The sequence below is a fragment of the Perognathus longimembris genome, chromosome 14 (genome assembly GCF_023159225.1).
Source record: "Perognathus longimembris pacificus isolate PPM17 chromosome 14, ASM2315922v1, whole genome shotgun sequence".
NCBI classification, from domain to species: domain Eukaryota; kingdom Metazoa; phylum Chordata; class Mammalia; order Rodentia; family Heteromyidae; genus Perognathus; species Perognathus longimembris.
In genome coordinates, this window is record NC_063174.1 from 7,108,988 (window position 1) to 7,134,057 (window position 25,070).

A 25,070-nucleotide genomic window follows, 5' to 3' on the forward strand; every position below is an offset into this window, starting at 1 on the left:
AAAGCTCAGTTCTTTGAGGCATTTTTATAAAGCATTATTGTCCAATAAGTGACTTAGTTTGATAGTGGAAATTTCATTTAATACCATCCATGTATTCATTCACCTTACAATTATTTATTGAGCTGACATCAGATAATTATTTTTGTGTTTTTTTCAGGATGTCATCAGATTTTTGTCATCTTTAGCAGTAGACATTTTTTGTCTACCTACTTTGTTTAAGGTATTGATTAGATCTCAGGATATGGAATGTGTAAGATGTGTTTTGTTGACTTTTACATATTATATTGTACAATGCCTTATTTAAGACAATTAAAGTAGGAACTTAGAGAGCAAGGTTGAGTATTATATAGTATTGACCATTCAGGTTGGAGGTATTGTTACAGGATATCAGATTTCACAGCCTTATTTAGGTATCATTTTGTAGATGAAACACTCTGATCAACATTCCAAGAGAACAGTTGTCAAGATGTAGAAATAGCCTATGCGTAATAATTGTTTGTTATTTCCTGCTACTGAAAATACCCTTCTTTTTTCTGCTAATTAACAGGAATAATTTGCACAAATATCTTCAACTCAATGTGATAACAGTATATTTATATGCTGAATATTATGGTATAATTTTCTTTTTTATATGTTGCTATTATAGATATCTAAGACCAAAAGCTATTGTAGATTATAGACTGGCATCAACTGTTTCTAGTTTCCCGCCCAAGTCATTTATGCCAAATTGCTCGAGCAATAGAGTAGATCTGTCATTCCTTCTCCAATTTACTTTTATCTTCTGCTCCCTATTAATGCAAGTGTAGAGACACTTTTCACCCTGTAAAAGTATTGAGAGATCTGAAGCTTTAAATGGGTAATTTTGATTTTATCAAGAAAGCAATAGGAATAAGGCGACTAAATGTAAAAAAAAAAAAGAGTTATTATTTTACAATGTCAGTCACTGATATTCTCACCTCTACTTCTGTGTAGTTTAGAATTGGAACAGTTTGTAAGGTTGAGTGTATCCTAGCTCTGGGAGCTTTTGTTCTAGCCCAGCAACTAGGCTAGTTGCAGCCTTTTAATACACAGCCTGTGCTCCATTATCTATACTGCTCTGTGTCTGCTCTTGTGCATGTTTCCTGCTCTGGTACCCCTTTGGAGATAAAGGCACTTTAGTGTTCTAAATCTGGGATTATTTCTTTTTCTTAGATTTTAGGCCTTTGGAGTCTTGTACTGTCCTGGATACAAGACCTAACAAGCCATTTTTTCTTCCATTTGGTATGTCACTAGCTGTTTCTTTTCTTTTTTTTTTTTTTTTGCCAGTCTTGGGGCTTGAACTCAGGGCCTGAGCACTGTCCCTGGCTTCTTTTTGCTCAAGGCTAACACTCTGCCACTTGAGCCACAGCGCCACTTCTGGCCGTTTTCTATATATGTGGCGCTGAGGAATCGAACCCAGGGCTTCATGTATACAAGGTAAGCACTCTTGCCACTAGGCCATATCTAGGCCATATTCCCAGCCCTACTAGCTGTTTCTTCACACTGGCTGTCTCTTTGGCAAGGCTGGGCTTATTTATCTTGTTAATATGCCTTGCCTGTCTAGAACTTTCCTGTACCAGGATCAAGTTTCTCATTCTTGATCTTCACCTTACCTTCTAGCTCAAAGACTTTTTTTTCCTCAGTGCAAAACATGTTCTGTAGACTAACCCAAGCTCTAGTAAGGGTTAAGAATATGGACTCAGGTTGTAAGTTTTATCTCCCTGTCATTGGCTCTAGTTCTTACTAAGGAAAGGTGAACTTTGTCTTAATATTTTCCTTGTTCTTTTTTTTTTTTTTTGTCAGTCCTGGGCCTTGACCTCAGGGCATGAGCACTGTCCCTGGCTTCTTTTTACTCAAGGCTAGCACTCTGCCACTTGAGCCACAGCACCACTTCTGGCCATTTTCTATATATGTGGTGCTGAGGAATGGAACCTAGGGCTTCATGTATACAAGGCAAGCACTCTTGCCACTAGGCCATATTTCCAGGCCCTCCTTGTTCTTAATTTAAAAAAAAATTCAGTAAGTGAATATAGAGAATCAGGAGCCTGTGTTTCAGAACACAGCATTAGAGACACAGTTTACTCTTGAATCCAAAGATGACAGCCTCACAACAGATTTCATTTATGAATCTTTTAGCACCTACATAAAAGAACAATTCCATATCTAATATTATGTTAAAGTTTATAGTTAAACTTAAGATACACTGAAAATATTACATAAAATTATCTTTGGCCTGTCTGTATTAAGAGCATTTAAAACATAAATGAACTTAGACTTAGGTACAACCCTAAAAGTAGTATGTATGAGATTTAAAGATTCGCAAACAAAAGCGCTTGTAGTCCCAAATGTTTTTTTTTTAATGAATTTTTTTTTGGGGGGGGCTTGGAGGAGGGCAGAGTATTGAGGTTTGGATTCATAACCTCATGATTGTTACGTTGATACTGTACTACTCAAGTTTTATTCCCACTGCTTTTTGTTTTTTAGTTATTTTTCAGATAGAATTTCATGCTTTTTGTCTGGGCTGGGCTCATATTGCAGTCCTCCCACTGGTTCCTCCCACATAGTTGGGATTACAGAGGTTTACCACCATGCCTAGTTTGTTTGTTAAGATGAGTTCTCACTATTTTATTTATTATTTATTTATTTATCTTTATCTAGGCTGGCCTTGAGCCTCAGTTTTCCTGATCTTTGCCTTCCTAATTAACTGGGAATATAAGCTTGGGCTCCTTGACCCGGCCCTGGTCCCAAGCTTTGGGGATAAGGAATAATGATTGATTCCAAAGTAACCCGGCCTGGTTTTGGCCCCAAGCTTTAGAATATGGGATACTTGACATTTAATACGAATAATTGCAAAGTGAATGTAGATCTAAAGCTAAAGTAAGCTATTAAGCTAGTAGCTGGGCATTTGTAGCTCACAACTATAATTCATCTACTCAAGTGACTGAGTTAGCCTAGGCAGGAAAGTCTATGAGATGCTTGTATCCATTAATAACAGTAATCAGTAAAAAGTCAGAAACAGAGGTGTGGTTCAAGTGGTAGAGCACCAGCCTTGAGCAAAAAAGCCAAGCAAGTACACGAGACCCTGAGTTTAAACTCCAGTACCAGCAAATACACACAAAAGTTAACCTACTGCATTTAACTTCTTAAAAGTACAGTTGGTCTGGGATGTAGAGTTTTCTAGCCAGAGAAACTGCTAGGAATCTTTGGGATACTTTGACTCCTGCTAATTCTACTGCATACTGTTTGTATTCATATTATTCTTAGTAAAGGCCCCAATATAAACCACTCTGGCTGGGAATGTGGCTCAGTGGTAGAGTGTTTGCTTACCATGCATAAAGCCCTGGGCTTGATTCCTCACTACCACATAAACAGAAAAACCAGAGATGGTGCTGTGGCTCAAGTGTTAGAGTGCTAGCCTTAAGCAATGAAGCTCAGGGACAGTGCTCAGGCCCTGAGTTCAAACCTCAGGCCTGGCAAAAATAAAAAAATAAATAAACCACTCTGGTCACTTAAAAAAAACAAAACATAATTTATACTGCTTAGAACGTTCTCTCTTTACATGCCTACCTAAACTTTCCTGGTCATTTTTTTGTTTGTTTTTTGCTTTTGGAGCCATGGTTTTATATTAAGTAAGTTTTCTTTAGCACAACTGAAAACTAATTCCCCATGGACAATGTTCTTCCTGAAGTGTTCTGAGTAGATGCAGCACCTTCGTCATACTCTACCTAAAGCACTAGAGAGAAGCTTGACATTGTTTCCTCGGACACCTGCTGTTGTCTTCCTCCACACTAGTGTTCTTTTGACAATGGCTACCATTAAGTACACAATCTCTCTTTCCTGTCTTCTCTGGGCACTCTTTCTCATTTGTTAGAGATATTGCTTCTTCCTTTCAACCTAAGATCTATTCATCTTTCTGGAGATTTCAGTATCCATGAACATCCTAACTTTCTGTCTCTTTTATCTGCTTCCCTGTGTCTTTTCCTCCATTCTGCTTCAATTCCTGTTCTATGGTATACATCAGTTGTGTCACTAGGAAGTACTTGTCTTCTTTGTCTTAATATAATTAATTACTTATCTTTTTAGCCCTTTGATTATGATCACTATGTCCCCCATTCCCTGATCCTCCTATCTGGCTTTTTTTTGCCAGTCCTGGGGCTTGAACTCAGGGCCTGGGCACTGTCCTTGAGCTTCTTTTGTTGAAGGCTAGTGCTCTACCACTTGAGCCACAGCTCCACTTCTAGCTTTTTCTGTTTATGTGGTACTAAGGAATTGAACCCAGGGCTTCATGAATGCTAGGCAAGCACTCTACCACTAAGCCACATTCCCAGCCTCCTATCTGGCTTTTTAAAATATCTTTTATATTTTTCCTGACATATACAGTTATATATAATCTATTATTTCTTTCACTGGCTTGCTAATAACTTCAACTCATCTTCAATTCTTGCTTTCTGTAGTGCTATCTACCCATCAGTATATTCCTTCTCCTCTAAATCCTTAAACTAGTTTAGAATGAATCCAACATTTTGCTTTCCCTGCTCTTACTCTCAAGCTGATAGGCACCACTAGGGAAACCCTTGAGTGCCATGTGGGTAGCTCTATGAATTAATGATTGTTTACATCACCTATAATTCCTAGGAAGTATTTTTTCCATTCTTTATTTGTCTCTCTTGCTTAGAAACCATTTATCTTAGGGATCTGCTTCTTACATTCTGTATACAAACTATTTTAAAATTAACCTTGTTATTCTGAAGATTTCTACCTCTTTCTAGCTCCCCTTGGACTTTAAAAATTACGAATCCCATTTTCTGTTTCATAAAAGAATGAAATTTATATGGGCAAGTTTTCTTAGCTCCCAGACAGTCCCCTTCCGTCTGTGTTTGAATTTATTTATTTGTATCTGAATTAAATTTTTTTTGCCCTTCTATAGCTTTGGATTCTTCTTTTTCACTATTTCTCATCAATCTTTAAACCTGCATGCAACAGACAGTATTGACTGGCTATGCACAGTTCCTTTTTAACCCCTTTCTCTCTACATCATCCAAATAGAGCTGGAAGGCCCTGCTCTTATAGCTAAGAGTGACTTATGGCATTCAGTTCTTGATAGTAGGGTGTTCAAGGTAAGATGTTTTGCTTTCTAACAAAGGGGCAAGTGTTGTTCATCCCATCTATTTCTGTCCAGGATATTTTGAAGACATGATACTGGTGGTGGGAGTCATTTTGTGGCAGATCAGAAACACAGAAAGATTGTCTTTCTTGATTTTGATGATGTCACTGGGATTTTGAAAAAAACAACACACACACCACCAAACCAAAACATGAAACAAAAACATAACACTACAATTGTCTACTTTTGGACTTTTGTTAACTAAACAATAAGTGCTCCAATGATTTAAGCATTGTTAACTAGGTTTCTCTTATTGCAGTTGAAGGCATCTGAATTTAGGATACATAAAATTTTTCCAAGTTAAGCAAACAGAAACCAGAAAGAAGCAAATCCACCTTGACTTCGTGGTTTCTACTAGATGCCACTCTCATCTTTAAAAAGTTCTCTATACACTTTGAGGTGTTTTATTTTTTTTTTATTTTTATTTTTTTGCCAGTCCTGGGGCTTGGACTCAGGGCCTAAGCACTGTCCCTGGCTTCTTTTTGCTGAAGGCTAGCACTCTGCCACTTGAGCCACAGCGCCACTTCTGGAATCTCACCTAAGGCTTCATGCGTGCTAGGCAATCACTCTACCGCTAAGCCCCAGCCCCAGCCCCCCCCCCCCCCCATACACTTTTAAATTGACTTCTCTGTAGCATCTAATCTGTTCACTTCTATATTCCTTTAGTTTTCCTAAATTTTATTTTTCTGTGGCATTTACCCTTTTGATCTCCCCCCACATTCCATTTTATTCTTTCCTTTTTTTTGCATATTTCTTAAGTACTAGGCCTCAGCATAGGTATAATTATTCTAATTTTATAACTATAGAGATAAGTAGACCAAAGTCATATAGTTAGTCAGTAATGTAATCAATGTTTAAACATAGTCTAAAGCTTTAAAATTTTATAGAAATAACTTCTAGTTTTGTGCTCTCCTTGGACAATTTTAACTAGTCTTATAGACCAGATGTATTATCTTCAGCCCTAATATTTCTCCTAAATTGTAGGTACACCTATCCATGACATCTTCCTACCAGAGAGCTCTCTTCGACTGTTACTTTGAGTTCAGATGAAAACAACTGCTGTCTTGTTAGTTTGTGACAGAGACTTTGTGAGTGGAGCTACCATCTACCTAGCTTTTCAGATCAAAATCCTGAGTGATTCATTCTTCCTCTCCCACTGTTCATATTTATATATACTGTTTGCTCATCCTTGCTACTACTTCAGGGTGCTTCCTTGGGAAAGCCTTAACAGATTCCATGCCATAGTCTTATGTAATCTAAGCTTGTATTTGTCCTTTCTCTCTCTTTCCCAGTTATCCTGAATTCATTTTTCTCTCTCCTTTCCTTCTAGATGTTTATTTTCCTATAACCACATCTCATCTTTCATGCCTCAACCTCTTTGGGAAAGCCTTCTGTGATAACCACTTAGTACACATGAGCTGCTTTTGGTGCTTGCAGTTCTTGGAGGAGCCACACTCTGCCTCAGAGCCTTTGTGCCTGTTGCTTATTCTGCTTTCTACCTCCTTGTTGTTCATTCCAGTTAGTGCTTTAGTGTTACTTGTCTGTGGTCACAGGGTGAAGAAACTAGATTCTTGACATTTCCAGTAAAGAATTGCAAACTGGCAAAACGAGGAGTTAGTAAAGAGAAAGGAAGACAGAGAATATTACTGTTGAGAACAATGGCAGGCTCAAGCTAGATGGCTTGGGGTGAGAGAAGGGGGTAAAAAAATGAATTGATGAAGGAGATGGAAACAAGTTGGATAAGAAATGTACTCATTGCGTTATGTATAAAACTGTAACCCCTCTGTACGTCACTTTAACAATAAAGAAAAAAATTAAAAAATGAATTGATGAAGGCGGGGAGAATGAAGTAAAAAACCCAGTGTTTATCCTACAAAATTACTAAAAGTGAGGGAAGAGGGGTTGGATGGGTGGGAGTGTTGAAAGGGGTGACATTGACCAAGATGCATTATACTCACAAACTGCTTTGTTGAGTAACAACTACTTAAAGATAATTAAATAAATTCTAAAATAACTCATATAAAAGAGAATTCAGTTTTGTTGGGTTTAGAGTGTGGGAAGATATTGGACTGATCATACGAAAATGAGGATCTTGACTTGGCAGATATTTGGAAGGAATCTGTATGTGTACAAGGTTACCATCCCATGGTTTTAAGTCTTTGTATGAGATGCAACATGTATGTTTGAACCTTAAGCCGAAGTCAGAGTTTCCCTGTCCCTAGAGAGATGTCCTTAACTCCAAAGTGACCACCAATTGCCCCAAGTAGAAGTGGCCATGGGAGGTACTAGGGTGGGGGTAGAGCTCATGGGCATCTCCTAGAGTGTAAAAGCTTGGTTTCAGCATCCATTCCCTGTAATCTGCCTCAGTAGAACCACATTTCCCTCATCATAGCAAGAACATTTTCACTTTATGAAATTGAAGACAATTCTATTGCATTCTTATGTTTTAGATATTTAGAATTTTAGCCAGTTTGGTTTTAGTTCATCTCCTTTGTCCTTACTTTCACCTTTTAGAGACAAGGCAAAATCCAAGCCTGTTCTTTTAGCTTTATGCTTCTCCTAGCAAGTTGACATTGCCCAACTTGAGAATCAATTATGTACCAGAAGTCAGGTGATGCTGTTTTCAGTCATCAGCTTTAGCCACTAAACCTGACAAGTTCTGACATTAGCCACTAAACCTGACAAGTTCTGACATCTCTTTTATTGGGTGCCTTTCGCTTCTTTTCCTGTTTCCATGGAAATGGACATCAGACCATAGAAGCATAATAATATTGTGGTAGCTAATTGCTATTGGAGACTTCCAATTATCTTTTTTTGTGAATAACTATTTTAGTGACTCTTGCCCACTGTATAGTGTATGATAGCTAGCCCAAACATCTAAGCTAGTTTCTGGGATAGAGATCCAATGATGTTTTCCAAATGTCACTAACTGACATTTCTCTGGTAAAATACATTTTAATCTAAAATTGTAGTCTTGTTACAGAGAGACATTAGATTTCAAGCCAGGAGACCTGGTCATGGTCCCAGATCTGCTGTCACCTCACTGTTAGACTTTGGTCAGTTTTGTTATATTTATTTATTTATTTATCTATTTATCTATTTATTTATTTAATTATTTTTCTTTTGGCCAGTCCTGGGCCTTGGACTCAGGGCCTGAGCACCTTCCCTGGCTTCTTCCCGCTCAAGGCTAGCACTCTGCCACCTGAGCCACAGCGCCCCTTCTGGCCGTTTTCCATATATGTGGTGCTGGGGAATCGAACCGAGAGCTTCATGTGTAGGAGGCAAGCACTCTTGCCACTAGGCCATATTCCCAGCCCAGTTTTGTTATATTTATTGAATGAGTCAGATGCTGCTAGTTAGCCCTGGGGCATTTTTTAAAAATCTACAAGTTACCTAGAGAGAAGACTATTCTTCCAGTGCATTTTACTAAAAAACAAAAAAGGAAATGAAGAAGGAAATAAAACTAGATTTTTAGATATCTAAAGGGGAAAACAGCTTCTAATCTCAGCTGTTATGTAAGATGATTTTGTAAGATGATCAGAATAAGGCTTGTCATATTACTAGAAGTATTAGTCGAATATAATCTTTTTAATATCTATTTGGTTTCTTAAAATCAACATATCCTCTTATAACAAATTAGATTAATTAAAATTATAGTTGCAAAATTCTTTAGCATTTTCTCTTCAATGAAGGGAGTTGTTACATTGCTTATTTAATGTGTCTTTTCTTCATATCTAGGATTTCCATAGCCATAGATTTCTGTGCTAGGCTTATCTAGGCCAACTCAAGATGTCTTTGTAAATCTAAATTTAGAACTTGAAAACCTAGGTTCTATTAAGTGCAAGAAGGAACTGACATGTACATATAAAAAAGATTAGTATTTGCTGAGCTGCTTCTTCAGCATGTAGTGTCTGCTTTATATCAAATGAACCTGAGTAATTGAAATTGAGTCTGAATGGAATAAATCTCTTCCCCCCTTTTTTCACATGACTACACCAAATGAAATAGAGGCTTATACTACACTTCCACTGTAGTTAGTATATAGACATAAACCATAAATGTAGCCCCCAGCTAAATTGGTGGTTCAATACCAGACTGCTAGCAGCCATGCCCTAATAAGAAATGAAGGGAGCTGGGCATGGTGCTCACAGTGTGCTTTCACAGGACACTTCCTTTAACTGCCCAGTGCTTGCCCAACTTATGATGAAGACGGCCTAACATAGGAAATATACTGAAACATATCCGTGTGGCTCTTACCTGACTCATATCAGTTATGCTGGCCTGACCGTCGTTTTAGTGGTAGCTTGACCTATTCTCCCTGGCCTTTCAGGGAAAACCTGACCTTAAGTAGCTCCTAGTCCTTAAAATGCTAGGTATCATCCCAGTGGACTGCCATGACATATAAGTTGGAAGATTTATTACTTGCACATCCTGAGAATTGAAGACACTCTTCCATTACTGGGCCAGGTGGGCGGGAGCATTTCGTTTTTGGATAGTTGCCCAGTGGTCTCTTTAAAGGGAACAGCAGGAATGCAGTGAGCCCGGTGTGCTAGGTGGGAACAATGCCCACAAGTTCATATCCCTGGTCCTCGGCTTAAGCCTTTAGGTGTGGCATTGTACTTTATTGCTTCGACCGCAGTGAGTGCTCGGTCCTTATCATTACAAAATGATAAAACATTTTGTACAACATTCAGAAATAAATGGGAAATAATTCATTTTCGACTTTGTAATTGAGGTAGATTTTTCTAAAAAACAAATAAATGCTATATATTCAATTTGCAGTGAATTTAGTTTCTATATAGAACCTATGACAGATTTGGGATTTGGTCATATCACTTTCTCTGTAACACAACTGCAGACTTCAGTAGATCTATTCTAGGGCCTAGTCCTATAATTGCTTTAGAGTAAATGTTCTGTTTCTGTAAATAAAAAATATTGTAAGCTGGGTGCCAGTGGCTCATGCCTATAATCCTAGCTACTCAGGAGGCTAAGATCTGAGGATCGCGGTTCAAAGCCAGCCCAAGCAGGAAAGTCTGTGAGACTCTTACCTCGAGTTAGCCACCAGAAAACAGGAAGTGATGTTGTGGCTCAGGGACAACACCCAGGCCCAGAGTTCAATGGAGTCATCCATTGCTAACTTTTGGCGTAGTCCTTCAGTTAAAAAAAGTTCATGTATAAAACAAAGTCAAGATATTGCTGCATTTGCTTCTTTATAGCCTAATTATTCAATTTACCATACAATGAACATTTCACTCTGATGTTGTATGTTTCTTAAAATGATTTTTGTAACCTGTCATATACAATCTTGAATATCCATTTGATTTATTCAACTAGTTTACATTCCTGCCAACAATGTATGAGGATTTCAAGTTCATTTACCTATTTATTGATTGGGTTATTTGTTCCTTGAATGTTATTTTTGAGTTCTTGGATCGTTATATTCTGGATATCAGTCCTTTGTCAGATGAATAGCTGGCAAAGATTTTCTGATTGTTCTGATTATTCTGTTCCTACACATTGTTTTTTCAGGCTGTTCTCAAATCTGGTGACTATTGTGATTGTTATGATTATTCGTATTGATGTACAGAAGCTTTTAAATTTGGTGCAACCCCATTTATCAATTCTTGCTATATTTTTGAGCTACTGGAGTTCTATCCAGAAAGTCATTGCCTATGCCTGTAACTTGTGTTTTCCTTACATTTTCCTCTAGTAGTTTCAGAATTCTAGATTTAATTGAAGGTCTTTGATTAACTTTTAATTGATTTTTATACAGGGTGAAAGATAGAGATCAACTGTCAGTCTTCTGTATGTAGAAATCTAGTTTTCTCAGCATTATTTGCCAAGGAGGCTGTTTTAACTGCAGTGAATGTTTTTGTCTCTGGCTGAGTACCAGGTTGTAACTTTGCAGGTGTATTTTTGAGTCCTCTGTTCTGTTCCATTGGTCTCCATATCTGTTTTGTTCTAGCCCTATTTGTTGGAAAAACTATGTTTTCTCTAATGTGTTTGACTTTGTTGTGAATCAGTTGGCTGTAGATGTCTACACTCATTTACATTCCAACCAAGGTGGATAATGGCTCTTTTTCCTTGCATTCACCATCATTTGTTGTTTGTTTTCTTTTTTTTTTTTTTTTTGGCCAGTCCTGGGCCTTGGACTCAGGGCCTGAGCACTGTCCCTGGCTTCTTCCCGCTCAAGGCTAGCACTCTGCCACTTGAGCCACAGCGCCGCTTTCTGGCCGTTTTCTGTATATGTGGTGCTGGGGAATCGAACCTAGGGCCTCGTGTATCCGAGGCAGGCACTCTTGCCACTAGGCTATATCCCCAGCCCTGTTGTTTGTTTTCTTGATGATTGTCGTTCTTACTGGGGTGAGATAGAGTCTCAGTGTTGTTTTTGATTTGTATTTCTTTCTTTCCTTCCTTCCATCCTTTTTTTTTTTTCTTTTTTGGTTGTGGGGCTTGAAGTCAGGGCCTATGCCCTGTCCTTGAGCTCTTTCACTCAAGGCTGGTGCTCTACCACTTTGAGCTATAGAACCACTTCTGGTTTTATGATGGTTGATTGGAGGTAAGAGTCTTAGGGACTTTGCTGTGTGACTGATTTTGAACCACGATCCTCAGATCTCAACCTCCTGAATAGCTAGGAATAGAGGGGTGAGCCACTGGTGCCCTGTGATTTGCATTCTTTTAAGGCTTAAGTTGAACTTTTTTTCATCTATTGTTGATCATTTGCACTTCTCTTGAGAATTGTCTGTTCATTTGCCCATTTAATTAGATTATTTATATAATTGTTAGAGATATTTATCTTCCTCTTCTGAATTCCTTAAGTAAGTGTCTTCTACAGTACTTGTTTATTGGTTTTGAATTGCTTTAATTCTGTTGATTACGTAAGGGTTTTATTTCTCCTTTAGTTATTAAAAATACCTGTGCTAGGGAGAGTAATGTGGGTTGGCAGTTATTTTGTTTCAGGGATTGAAATGAATCGTACCTGCCTTGCTTTTAGAATTTCTGTTGAGAAATCTGTTATTCTGATAGGTTTGAGGTTGGTCTTTATAGGTGAGTTGGTGTTTCTCTCTTGCAGCTTTCATTAGTATTGCCTTGTTCTATGTGCCTAGTAGAAGAGATTGCTCTGTGCTTCTTCTTCCACGTCATTTTCCTCCTCTCTGGGAGCTTCCCTTCCTCGTGGACTATGAGGTGCTGTTGGCCACATTTTGCGGTGCAGCCCACTCGCCAGGCCGTTCACCCACTTGCTCCTCCAGTCTCCCTGCCATTTGGTTCCTTTGATTTGAAATGGTGCACATCAGGTCTGGCACTTCTTTCATGGTTTTCAATACTCTCCATCTTTTTTTTTTTTTTTTCAGAAAATAGTTTCTCAGGTGTTATCTGACTTCATATTTATAGAATCAAAATGGTGCTACAAGAACAATATTGTTCTTTATGTGAGCACAAACTACCTAAGATTTGGTTTAATTAAAGAATTGCTTTATAGCAATAATGTAATATGAATAATTGAATTAAAACATGAAATCTAATGTTATCATTAGGCAACATAACACTGTGAACAGAACTTGGGCTTAAGTAAAGGATATGATCTTGAGGAAAATTCTGTTCATTTCCCAAGCTTGTTATTGGATGTTATTTCTGAATCTGTTAGACATTATTCTCACATCTATCTGGTATTATGTAGTTTATAGATGGTTGTGATTATTAAATATAATAGTACATTTAAAATGTCAAGCTTATTGCTTTGTATGTAAGAGTTGGTAAATGTTATTTTCTTATAAAAATCAATATTCTAGTCCTGAGAACTATCATTCATGAAAATTTGTATAGCAGTTACTAATTCATACCAAAGTTCTTATATTATTATTAATAATATTGTCTTCAGGTCATTGTACAAAGGGGTTTCAATTCAATATATCAGTTTATAAGTATGACGAGTCTTAATGTCACTGCTTCCTTCACTCTCCCCATCTATCTCAACCCCATCCATTCCTTTCTCTGTCTGCCCCCTTCCCTTTGGTCCCCACTTCCCTCTGACAAAACCTGTTTCAGCTTCTTGACACATTTGTGAAACTATAAGTTAGTTGTTAAATGACTTGCACCATTGGAGTCTCCCCTGTGTATACCGTACTTTAGTCAGTTCGTTGCATATATATGGGCCATATGTATATGGCTTCCTTTATCTCTCTGGGTCTGACCTACTTCACTTGACATAATTTTTTCCAGGTACATCTAAATCTCTGCAAATGATATAATACTATTTTTCCTTATAGATGAATAAAGTCCAATCCATACACCCACACAACACAACACCCTCCATTGTTTATTCATTCATCCATTGTACGATATTTGGGTTTTGTCCATATCTTGACTATGGTGAATAGTGCAGCAATGACATGGGTGTGAAGTCTTTATTATGTCCTGATGTGTAGTCTTTTGGATAAATAGTCAAGAGTGTAATACCTAAATTTTTATAGAACCTTAGTATTTGTACTCCTTTCCTTAGAATATCAAGGACATGTCTTATGACAAGCTGTCTGACAGCCTAGTATAATAGTATTAACCTCTAGGAGACAAAAATACAGAGTTACATGATAACTGTCTTTAAATTTGCAAAGGATTGTCATAGTGAAGAGAGATTTGTTCTTTATGACTCAAGAGATGAGAACTCTGATTTTATGGTAAAAACTATAGGGAAGAGACCCTGGCTCATTAAAATAAAGACATCTCAAACTAGAATGAATGTCATCTCTGGAACTGTTTATAAATAGGCACATCAGTTTTTCAGAATGTGTCAGGCATTGAAGGTTTGTTAGATTGAAAATTTCTTCAACCTGAGATAGACTAAAATAAGCCACAGGGGATTGGCAGTTTGAGGGACCCACTGTCTTCAATACATTGTACTGTACATTTGTTCAATGGATGAATGAGTTCATTTTCCTTGAATGAGTTAATTGTTCTTGGCAATAATGTGGTTGTTTTACTCTTCTTTGCTTGAAGTTCAGTATGAATTTTTGTGACTGGATTGAGTATTTATTTGGCTTAAAGTGAATTGTTGGTAAGAAAAGTTAGTATAAGCTTTTTAGCAGTGTTGCTATTGATATTTTGGGCTGATAATACCTTGTTTTGTAGGTTTTTCTGTACATCACTATATTTTATCCATATTTCTGGCTGCTTAAATATCCATCAGATATACATAGCACCCTGCCCCCATATACACACAATTGTGATAGTAATAGCAAGATGGCCCTAAGACATTCATTGCAGGACGTCTCTTTGGATGTGAAACTTCTCCTTGTTAAAAACCTTGAGATAGTGAATAGCTCACTCAAACATACCCATTTAACTATGCAAATACAACATTTTCATTAGAAAATGTAAAGCAGGGGAATATAGCCTAGTGGTAAAGTGCTCGCCTTGTATACATGAAGCTCTGGGTTCGATTCCTCAGCACCACATATATAGAAAAAGCCAGAAGTGGCGCTGTGGCTCAAGTGGTAGAGTGCTAGCCTTGAGCAAAAAGAAGCCAGGGATAGAGCACAGGCCCTGAGTTCAAGCCCCAGGACTGGCAAAACAAACAAACAAACTAAAGAAAATGTAAAGCAGTAGTGTTAAGAAAGTTCATTATAAATTATTAATTTAGATTAACTCTACACTGATATAGTTTATATGTAAAGGCATGCATATATAACTTGAAAGTGAAAAAGTTGTCTGCGTAGTGCTCCTGAATTTCTATTCTCCCCCCGCCGGCCCCCCCCCCGCCCCCGCAACCTGCTCCCCTAGTTAGGCTTGAACTTAGGGCCTTGAGCTTTTGCTCAGCTAGTACTCTATCACTTGAGCCATGCCTACCTTTCTGCCTTTTTTTTTTTTTTTCCTTCGGCCAGTCCTGGGGCTTGGACTCAGGGCCTGAGCACTGTCCCTGGCTTCTTTTTGCTCAAGGCTAGCACTCTGCCACTTGAGCCACAGTGCCACTTCTGGCCATTTTCTGTATATGTGGTGCTGGGGAATCGAACCCAGGGCCTCATGTATACGAGGCAAGCTCTCTTGCCACTAGGCCATATCCCCAGCCCCCCCTTCTGCCTTTTTGCTGATTATGTAGAAATAAAAGTCTCACAGATTTGACTAGCCTTCTACTTTGTTTTGAAATTCGATGAATTCAACTTGATTTTCATTAGCTTCTCAGTAAATGAGGGCTTACTGTTTTTCTTTCATGGTGGTAGAAGTCTTTTTGTGCTGGCTTTTCATCCCCAGATTGCTTTGGAAATCACTATATGTTTTAATATGTATGTAGAGTTAAAAAACTAGGGTGAGGCTGGGAATGTGGCTTAGTAGTAGAGGGCTTGCCTAGCATGCACGAAATCCTGGGTTTGATTCCTCAGTACCACATAAACAGCAAAAGCTGGAAATGGTGCTGTGGCTCATGTATTAGAGCGCTAGCCTTGAGCAAAAGAAGCTCAGGGACAGTGACTAGGCTCTGAGTTCAAGCCACAGGAGTGACAAAAAACACACTAACAAAAAAACCCCCAAAAACTAAGGTGCAGAAATAATAACTTACAACTGTCAATGACAAAGCTGATGCTTAATAGCAGAAAGAGTAGAAGCATCATAAAGCTGACCAAGAATTCTAGAAGCAGTGGAACTAAGTTTTTTTTGAATGTGTCTAAATTGGTATTTTGGTCTTACAGCTTTGTCTCATGATGGATGTATAATTTCATAAGTAATTATGATTCAATAGCCACATTAGTAGTCCATGAGTTTTAGGTTATAGTCCCCTGCTTTACATTTTCTAATGAAAATGTTGTATTTGCATAGTTAAATGGGTGTGTTTGAGTGAGCTATTCACTATCTCATGTTAGGCTGTACTAGGTTCATTCTTGTTGACTGCTCTCCCTAGTATTTATATTCATATTTACTGATGTCTAAATCTAAATATCAAGCTTTAATAAGTTCCTGCTTATGTTTTAACTCAGTGTATTTTTCATCACATCACACTTTATAACATGCTGGACTATTTATGATCTAAATTTAATGTAGGTTAAGCACTTTCATTTTAATATACAACACTTGCATGCATTTTGTGATGAAGTAATTTCTAAAATATAGTAGTCTTTATCTTATCAGGGAATATTATAAAGAAGCATCTGTAAACATTTGCATTGTTTCATTAATTTATTTTCAAGGAGTTTTTGACTTGTCTATTTCTGAGTTGCTTTGGGCTGAATCCTAGCACAAAAACTTGTCAGCTGAAATGCAAGTTTCACTATATTATAGAAGAAAAATGGATGCTCAGCTTTTGAGCTACTTTGTGTCACAGCATTTAAAACACAGTTTTAGTAGTTTTGGATGGTTTTAAAGTGATACTAGTTTATTTTGTCACTGGGTGAGGAAATGGAAGTTGTCAGCTACTTAAATGGGCTTGTTTCTTTTCCTATGTTATGCTTGCAATGTTTTTCTTTTTTAATTTTTTCTTTATTGTCAAAGTGAAGTACAGAGGGGTTACAGTTTCATATGTAAGGCAGTGAGTACATTTCTTGTTCAACTTGTTACCTCCTCCCTCACTTCCCCCCTCCCCCTTCCCCTTTCCCCCTCATGGGTAGTACAGTTGGTTTACACCAAATAGTTTTGTAAGTATTGCTCATGGAATGGTTTGTCTTTTTATCCTTTGTCTCTCAATTTTTGATGAATTTATTTGAAAAGTCTTTACCATTTAGAAGAAGCCTTAGGTATTTTGTTAATACATTTTAACATAAAACTAGCTATATGCAGCTTTAGGTAACTAAATTTAGATTTACTGGGGAACTTGTTAGAGTATCAGCTTTAGTCAGGTTGTGGAGAAAGTTCTGTGAAGTTGGCAGTTGTTTGGCAATCAGTGCAGAGTTCTTATCTCTCTTTGCCCTTTCCCATGTGGTGTTAATTTGTAGTCTCTAACTTAGTGGTCTGCTGCTCCTCTCCCATTTGCCAGCTATTGCTATTAATTGCTGATCGTATAATAATATTTTCAAAGTTAGTAGTTATTTACTCTCTGAGTTCAAACCAGAATTTGTGAATCCTCTTATATGAACTGTAGAGAAAGTAAACTTTTTCTTATGTAAATGTGTCATGTTGATGAGCTTAAACACTATAAATGGAATATGTTTATTTGCTTACAATTATTCAACAAATGTATGTCTTATCTTTGTGTGCCAAATATATAATGGAGAGCAAAGGGGATGTAATCCTTACCCCACTTGTACAATTTGCAAGGAATCTAGATGATACAACAGAAGTAAACAATCACAGAATAAAAAAGGTATTATTTTGATCAGAGTTAATAATACTTCATAGAACTACTCATTTATAAATGATCTAAAACACATTAGCAGTTAATGAGCAGTTGCTATTTTCTAAAGCAATTTTGCGTACTTTTTTCATATCTGACCACTTTAACACTATTGTTTATTCTAATAGCTTTTCAGTACATTTCCTAGGTGAGTTATACTTTCTTTTGCAAAATTGGTATCTCTTAATTGTTTTTCTTTTCTTATTGCACTTTTTCTTTTTGCAATGCCTGTCATCATCAGTTGAATTTTGAAAAGTAATCATGATAGTGGATACCCTTGTGTTGTATATGACATTGGTGGTATTGTTTCTCTCTTACACCTGTTTATTATGATGTTTGCTGGTTTACAGTAATACTTTTTAGCAAATTAACAGTATTTGCTTTTATTGCCAGTTTACAGAGATTTAATTATTAGAATGAACTTATATAACAGTAGTCTAGGTAATCGTAACCAACACTTTTGCTACAAGCAATTCAAGAAACTAGATAAAAATAGGAAAGACAAATTCTTACAAGCATTTGAGAAAAGATGAGAACTCATGGAAATAAGCCTCTTCTCTCAAAATCACTTTTGTTTGAAAATTTGTTGTAGATAGTTCACCAGCTTTGAAGCTATGCTCTGCAAATGCCTCATATTACTGAGAAGTATAAATCAAAATTTGGATTCTGCCAAGGATGTGAACTTTGATTTCTCTCTGAGCTCCAACCACAAAAGGCTGAGTTCACAGAGTGGGAGTGAAGTCATGCTAACTCAGCCCCTCTAAGAACTCCTAGTACAACTTGCCATCATTGACAGGATCTGGGAATTTTAACTATAGAACTTGGATTAAGATGCTTGCTCTTCCAAACTAACAGAAGCCAGTAGAAGTTTCTCTTAGGTCCTCATTCAATGCAACACTTCACTTTTTCACATTTTTTTTTTCAAATATCTTGTCTAGAACAAAGACAAAGATGTCACTCATGCCTTATAATTGCCAGATACAATAGACAGTTGAAAATGACTCACTGTAGGTAAAATATTGGCTTGTTGCATGGGCTATAAATTAGTTAAGCTTATTACTATGTTTAAAAGAAGTAAAGCCAGGAATTAAAATTTAATAATGAATTGGAAACTAGAAAATAATGTCCAGGACATGTGAATAAGAATGAGATAATTAAAAACCTTCAAAATATGTAATTTAAAATTTAGAAATTAAGTTTTATATCATATTAGATACAAATACAAAGAGAATTAGCAAACTAGGAGTTAGTTCAGAATATACAATTCACAATGCAAAGTAGGAAAATCATAGATGATCAGATGTACATTCAGTGCATAGAACCAGAGATCCAGAAAGCCTACTTGATTCTCAATTCTATCCTTAGCTTATTTAATAAATTTGATTACATTTTCTTCTGGCTTTTTGCCATCTCTTCTGAAATGGGAATGCTTGTGTTAATACCACAACTTTATTTACTTGCTCCAATCCAAAGATTGCTTTCTTCTGTAACTTTTCCTTTTTTCATTCAGTTACTTAATGAACATATATAATAAGTATTTGCAACACACTTAGGTAGGTACCAGACATAGACACAAAGAACAATTTGCTCATAAGAAGTTCAAAGATTACTGTTAGGAGTGAGCTTGTAGCTGAATATCCAAGAGATTGAATTTCTGGACATGCCCAAAGCCTGCATTTTAAGAGCTGTCTATGTTCATGAGTTCTATTTAGGAATAACCCTTCTTCCTTTTCTCACCTTCCTCAGAAAATAATATCACTTGAAGATATTCTGAGTGTTAGCTTCAACTTAGGTGAAATTTGGAGTACATGTTGGTTCTCCAGATTTCTAGTTCTTTGGGTTGAAGAAGAAGCTGGAGGGTCAAGGTTCTAGCTCTGTTCCTTCTTATACTAACCTCCCTGTTTTTCCTTATTCTTTTAACTTTGGCTCTTTTGAACGAGTATTAAACTAGATCTGGGCAAGACATTTATTTACTTATTCTATATTTTAGAACTTTCTCCCCTGTCTCCTTCCCAGCAAAACAAAACGAATAACTTATTTTTATACTCTTAAAGCTTCTAATATTTGGGGCTGGGAATATGGCCTAGTGGCAAGAGTGCTTGCCTCGTGTACTTGAAGCCCTGGGTTTGATTCCCCAGCACTACATATACAGAAAATGGCCAGAAGTGGCGCTGTGGCTCAAGTGGCAGAGTGCTAGCCTTGAGCAAAAAGAAGCCAGGGACAGTGCTCAGGCCCTGAGTCCAAGGCCCAAGACTGGGGGAAAAAAAAAAAAAAAAGAAGCCAGGGATAGTGTTCAGGCCCTGAGTCCCAAGCTCCAGGACTGGCAAAAAAAAAAAAAGCTTCTAACATTTAAAAATGTGAACTAAAATACATTCCAAATTCTAAAATAAATAAACAAGGAACGAGACTTGAGTTTTATTAGTTATTTCTCTTAGAAATTATGATTTAAAAACATTTTAAGTGTAATGGCTTAATGAACTGTATTAGTAAGGTTTTTGGTAATCAAATAATTTTACATTTCTAGGTTATAACCTAGAAATCTTAATCACTGCTGACTCAGTACACTATTTTAAGTTTAGGCATATGTTAGCTTTTTTGTGTGGGGTGGGTGTATGTAGAGTGTGAAAATTAGAAGACTTTTTTTCTTTAAAAGTTAACTTAGCCAAATGACTCAAACTTTGGTTATTTTTTTTGTTCTGTATTCTTTCTTCTTTTTTTTTTGTTTTTTGTTTTTTGTTTTTTGTTTTTTTAACTGATGGTTTTACTTAGTCTTGCCCCTGCTAAGGAGGTATCATACCATGTTCTAGTCATGCCTCCAGTACCTTAGTTTTTTCTTAATGAGATTTAAAAATGTTATTTTACTATTGTTTTTCAAAAAAACTTACGGGATTATTGATTGAGCTTAGAGGCTATTGTTTGTTTTATTGAAGTTTAACTTGTTGGAAATTTTCAAATCTTGTATATACCCACACAAACAATATCTAAAATAAAAGAGCATTTCTAATACCATGCAAAGTTCTCTTTGTCTCTTTTTACTCAGCTTTCTGTCCATTCCCAGAGATGCTTTCTAAATACTTTTTTCTATAGAATAGTTTTGGCTTGGTTTGACATTTTCTGGATTTCTTCTATTTTGTTACTTTTTTATTCTAAAATTTTACTTTGTGAATCATTTATTTATCTACTCTCTGTTGGTGGACATTCAGTTGATTATACTTTGGAAACTGTCGTGACTGTAACTGCCCACACACATTTCTGTGCAAGTCTTTTAGCTCCTTTGAGTTAATTCCTAGGAATGGAATTTTTGAGTTACAAGGTAATATGCATTCAACTTTATAAGACACTACTAAAGAGTTTTCCAAGATGGTTGTGCACTTTACATTCCCCACCAGCTGTGTATGATAATTCTAGATCTGTCTACTTTGAGTGCTATCATTCTTCTTGGCTTTGGTCATTTTAGTAGGACTCTAATAGTGTTTCACTGTGCTTTAAGTTTTTGTTTCTGATAACCAGCAGAGATGTGGATCTTTTCAAGTGGTTATTGGCTAATGAGTATTTTCTTTTGTAAAAAAATCATACTAAGTGAAGTAAGCCAGACCCGAAGAAACATGGACTCTATGGTTTCCATCATTGGAAATAATTAGTACATGTCTAGGATAGTTGTAGCAGAAGATCACAGTAGCTCAATAGCTATGCCTGTATGATCACATAAGATGATGCTAATAAGCAAAATGAACTTCGTTATGGAAACAAGTGGTATACCACTGTTGTAGTTATTTTCAACATGCCATGTGAAACTGTGCCTTCTTTTTCTTCTTTTTTTACAATGTGTCTTTAGCTCCTTAAAAAAAAGTTAATTTGGCCTGGTGCAGGTGGTTCATTCCTGTAATCCTAGCTACTCAGGAGAGACTGAGATCTGAGGATTGCAATTCAAAGCCATCCCAAGCAGCAAAGTCTGTGAGACTCTTACCCACGAAACTGCCAAAAAACAAAAACGAAAAGGAAAAGTAAGTCAGAAGTGGAGCAGTGGCTCTAGAGGCAGAGTGCTGGCCGTTAGCAAAAGACATTCCTGAACAAAGCCCAGGGCCAGAGTTCAAGCACCAGGAATAGCGCGCACGCGCGCGCGCACACACACACACACACACACACACACACACACCACACACACACCACACACACGTTAATTTGTAGCAGTTCTGACTTCTTTGCTTTTTATATTCTGGATATGAGTTCTTTATGTTCTGAATTCAAAAGAGGTAGAGGAAGAGAAAAAACTGTTTTCAGTCTCTGCCTTGCCTATTTATTTTTTCTAACATTTAGCATTATCTGTTTATATTCATGAAAGATATTAGTCTTTAATCTTTTATTTTACAGTGTCTTTGTAATGGTTTATCATTATGGCTAATTTTCTAGCCTTTTTATTTCATATTTCATAAATCTATTTTAAAGTTTCTTCTGCTTTCTCAACACTTAATATAATTATTTTCTAATTTTTAGTTGAATATTTTTTTGAATTATAATATGTGTAAGTCTATAAATATTCCTTTGAGCGTTACTGTGATTATTTAATTTCTGAGAAAGGCATTGCTAGTTGGTTTCATTGTTGCAAAAACATTCCAGAATTTATGTATATAAATCTAGTATGTCCTACTGCATACCAAGGCAATATGGAATGTATTGTTCTTAGGCCATGATCAACAAATTAAAATGAGAATAAAGTAAACACAAGAAAAATGATACAATAGAAGATGCAAACTGTACAATAAAAACCCTCTTGTTTCTATTTCTTGGAGTTTATTTCTATAAGCATCATTTTATATGGTCGTATGCACAGAGCTATTAAGCTATTGTGATCCTCTCCTAAGAATATTCTCCTTTGTTCTCACTGTGTGAATGCTTAGAGTGTTTAGTTAATCATTTCCAAGTGTAATTATTTGTCTTTTACTGTCCATTGGATTAACTTGTAGATTTATAGATAATTCGTAGGTTTATAGATAATTATTACAGATGAGGGAAATCATGTAGCCTTCTTTGGGTCTCACTAAAACAACAGGTTTTTCATTGCACTGTTTTCAGTTATTATTTTTCTCCCTTTGGTGTATTCCCTCTTGTCACTGTTTTTGATTTCTGTTTCCTTTGTCTTATGTATACATTTATTTGATTTGGGGAGGGGTAGTGGAATCACAGAAATAGTGGAACAAAGGGTGAACCAAGTTCAGCTGTGATACTCAGCAGACACTATGTTGGAAATGAACTGTACAACTTGGGGGTGAGGGAGGTTGGGAAGGGAAAAAGTGGGAGAAAATGAGGGAGGGAGTCATGCTGTTCAAAAGAAATGTACTCACTACATGACTTATGTATCTGTAACACCTCTGTACATCACCTTTACAATAAAATTTAAATAAATATATGCAATAAAAAAGAGATGAGTCTGCTACTGAATTAACATTGTATACTGTAGTAAACATTAAAATATGAATAAGAATACACTCAAATGATAATAAATATGTATTATAGTAAATACATAAGTCAGCAGCATAATTTATTCTCATGTAGTATATAATTTTTATATAATTGCATTACTGTGTTTTTATACCACTGGCCACACAATAGGTTTGTTTACATCAGCATCACTGTAAACAGATGAGTAACCATGGGATGGTAACATTCACTGTCATCTTATGGGGCCACCATGTGCTTTAAGACTAAAGATGTGTGTTGATTATAATCAATGATAAGAAATGTTACAGCAGAAACATTGTATATCTTAATCACAGGTAGATTTCCACAGTTTAGTAATGGTCTGTAGAAATTCAGAGGTCCTATGTTTTGTCTCTGAGGATCTGAGTTTTGACCTGGAGATTATAGCAAGGAAGACCAGGTGAGGAAATTTTTTACAGTCCCTGCTAACTCTTAAGTTTTTACTTTGCCATTGACATTTTGGACTGAATAATCCTTTTGGGAGGAGGGAAACAGATTTGCTTTGAGTGCTAGAAGATGTTCAGAAATAGGTGTAGTTTCCATTTACTAGATGCTTATAGTTCACGACAAAGAATGAGGGAGGAGGTAACAAGTTGAACAAGAAACATACTCATTGCCTTACATATGAAACTGTAACCCTTCTCTTCTTCGCTTTGACAATAAAGGAAAAAAAATTAAAAAATGTGTCTGGAGACAGTGCCTGGGCTGGAGGTAAGATAAAAATTGTACCAAGGAGACAACCACTCTTGTAGTTCGATTTTTTTGTCTGTCATTTGTGTAGAGATTGTAGGTTCCCATTATGTATGTATATATAGTGGCTTCTTCAATCAAAAGCAAACCACAAAGAATGCAATAGTCAGCGGTTAGCCACTTCAAGTAGTAGGGAATTAGGAGATTGCCTTTCCTCTAATTACCATCCTGATTGTTTGGTATTACAGGTGGTATCTGAACTCGAGGGCAATTTTAATAACAATTAAAAATATGGTTTGGATAGCAGAAGAAGCCAGGCATGGAGCTTCATACCTGTAATCCCAGCACTTGGGAGCAAGAAGTTGTGCAAGTTCCAGGCCAGCCTAGAATAGGGAGACCCTACCCCCACAAAACTAATCAAATCAAACCAAACACTGGAGCGTATAGGGGAGTGGCATGTTTCTATTCTGTGTTTGTTACATAGATGTCTACTAATAATTCTTTTACCTGAGAAACAGAACTACTGCTCTGGTTTAAAAATCAGGATGGATATACATGTATAACCTTGAATAGACAGGAAGGCACATCGCTTGCTTATCACTGTGGTAAATGTCTGACACGTTTCACAAATTACTATAATGGCACATAAAACGCTCCCAATAAATGGGCAAATGGTAACTTGTACAGTACCTCCATATATCAGAGTGAATATATGCATCTTGGTCTTTCTAACTTTCCCTCCACTGTTAAAAAATATTGTAGAATTTTTGCCTTTTTTATTATAAGCATAAAATTGTTTAAAAGCTATTTGGGGCATAGAGACTTAAAATTCATAATCTTTTAGGTTCTAGGAATCAAATCTAGAGCTTCATGCATGCTAGGTTTACACTTGAATACTGAGCTATATGTAGCCACCTGGTGAGCAACGTGATAAAACTTCGCTCCAGATCTTTTTTGACTTTATTTTTTGCCTTTTTCTCATCACCATAACAACAACAACAAAAACACTTTTTTTGTTTTTACAAAGTGCAAGGGTTAAGAAATGCTTTTGCAAGGTATTTATTTAACAGTAGATTGTATAAGGTGCATTATCTTTCTTTGTTGTTTGTTTTGGTAGTGGGGCTTGAAGTGGGCCTAGGCACTGTCCTTGAACTCTTGCTCAAGGCTAACCTCTACTACTTTGAGGCTTAGCACCACTTCCAGTTTTCTGTAGTTAATTCCAGGGCTGTCTTTGAAGCATGATCCTCAGATCTCTGTCTCCTAAGTGGAGCTAGGATTATATGCATGGGTCATCAGCCCATGTAGGTGTATTATTCTTAATATATTTCATATGTGTACGTGATTACTGTACTACCCTGTCTAAGATGCAAAACATTTTGAATATCTAACAGGTTCCCTTTTTGCCTC

The 25,070-nt window shown here is 36.6% G+C and overlaps 1 protein-coding gene and 1 long non-coding RNA gene across 4 annotated transcripts in view; one reads left to right on the forward strand and one right to left on the reverse strand.

Annotated features, from left to right (window-relative positions):
- The window catches only part of Nubpl (NUBP iron-sulfur cluster assembly factor, mitochondrial), a 152,746-nt gene that overhangs the window by 65,566 nt on the left and 62,110 nt on the right, over positions 1–25,070 (forward strand). The gene's annotated exons all lie outside the window — the stretch shown is intronic.
- On the reverse strand, positions 11,797–25,047 carry LOC125362914. The gene is made up of 3 exons (XR_007213148.1): positions 25,037–25,047; positions 13,902–13,903; positions 11,797–11,978 (listed from the first exon to the last, which is right to left on the reverse strand). It is a non-coding gene; the product is annotated as an uncharacterized LOC125362914 (long non-coding RNA).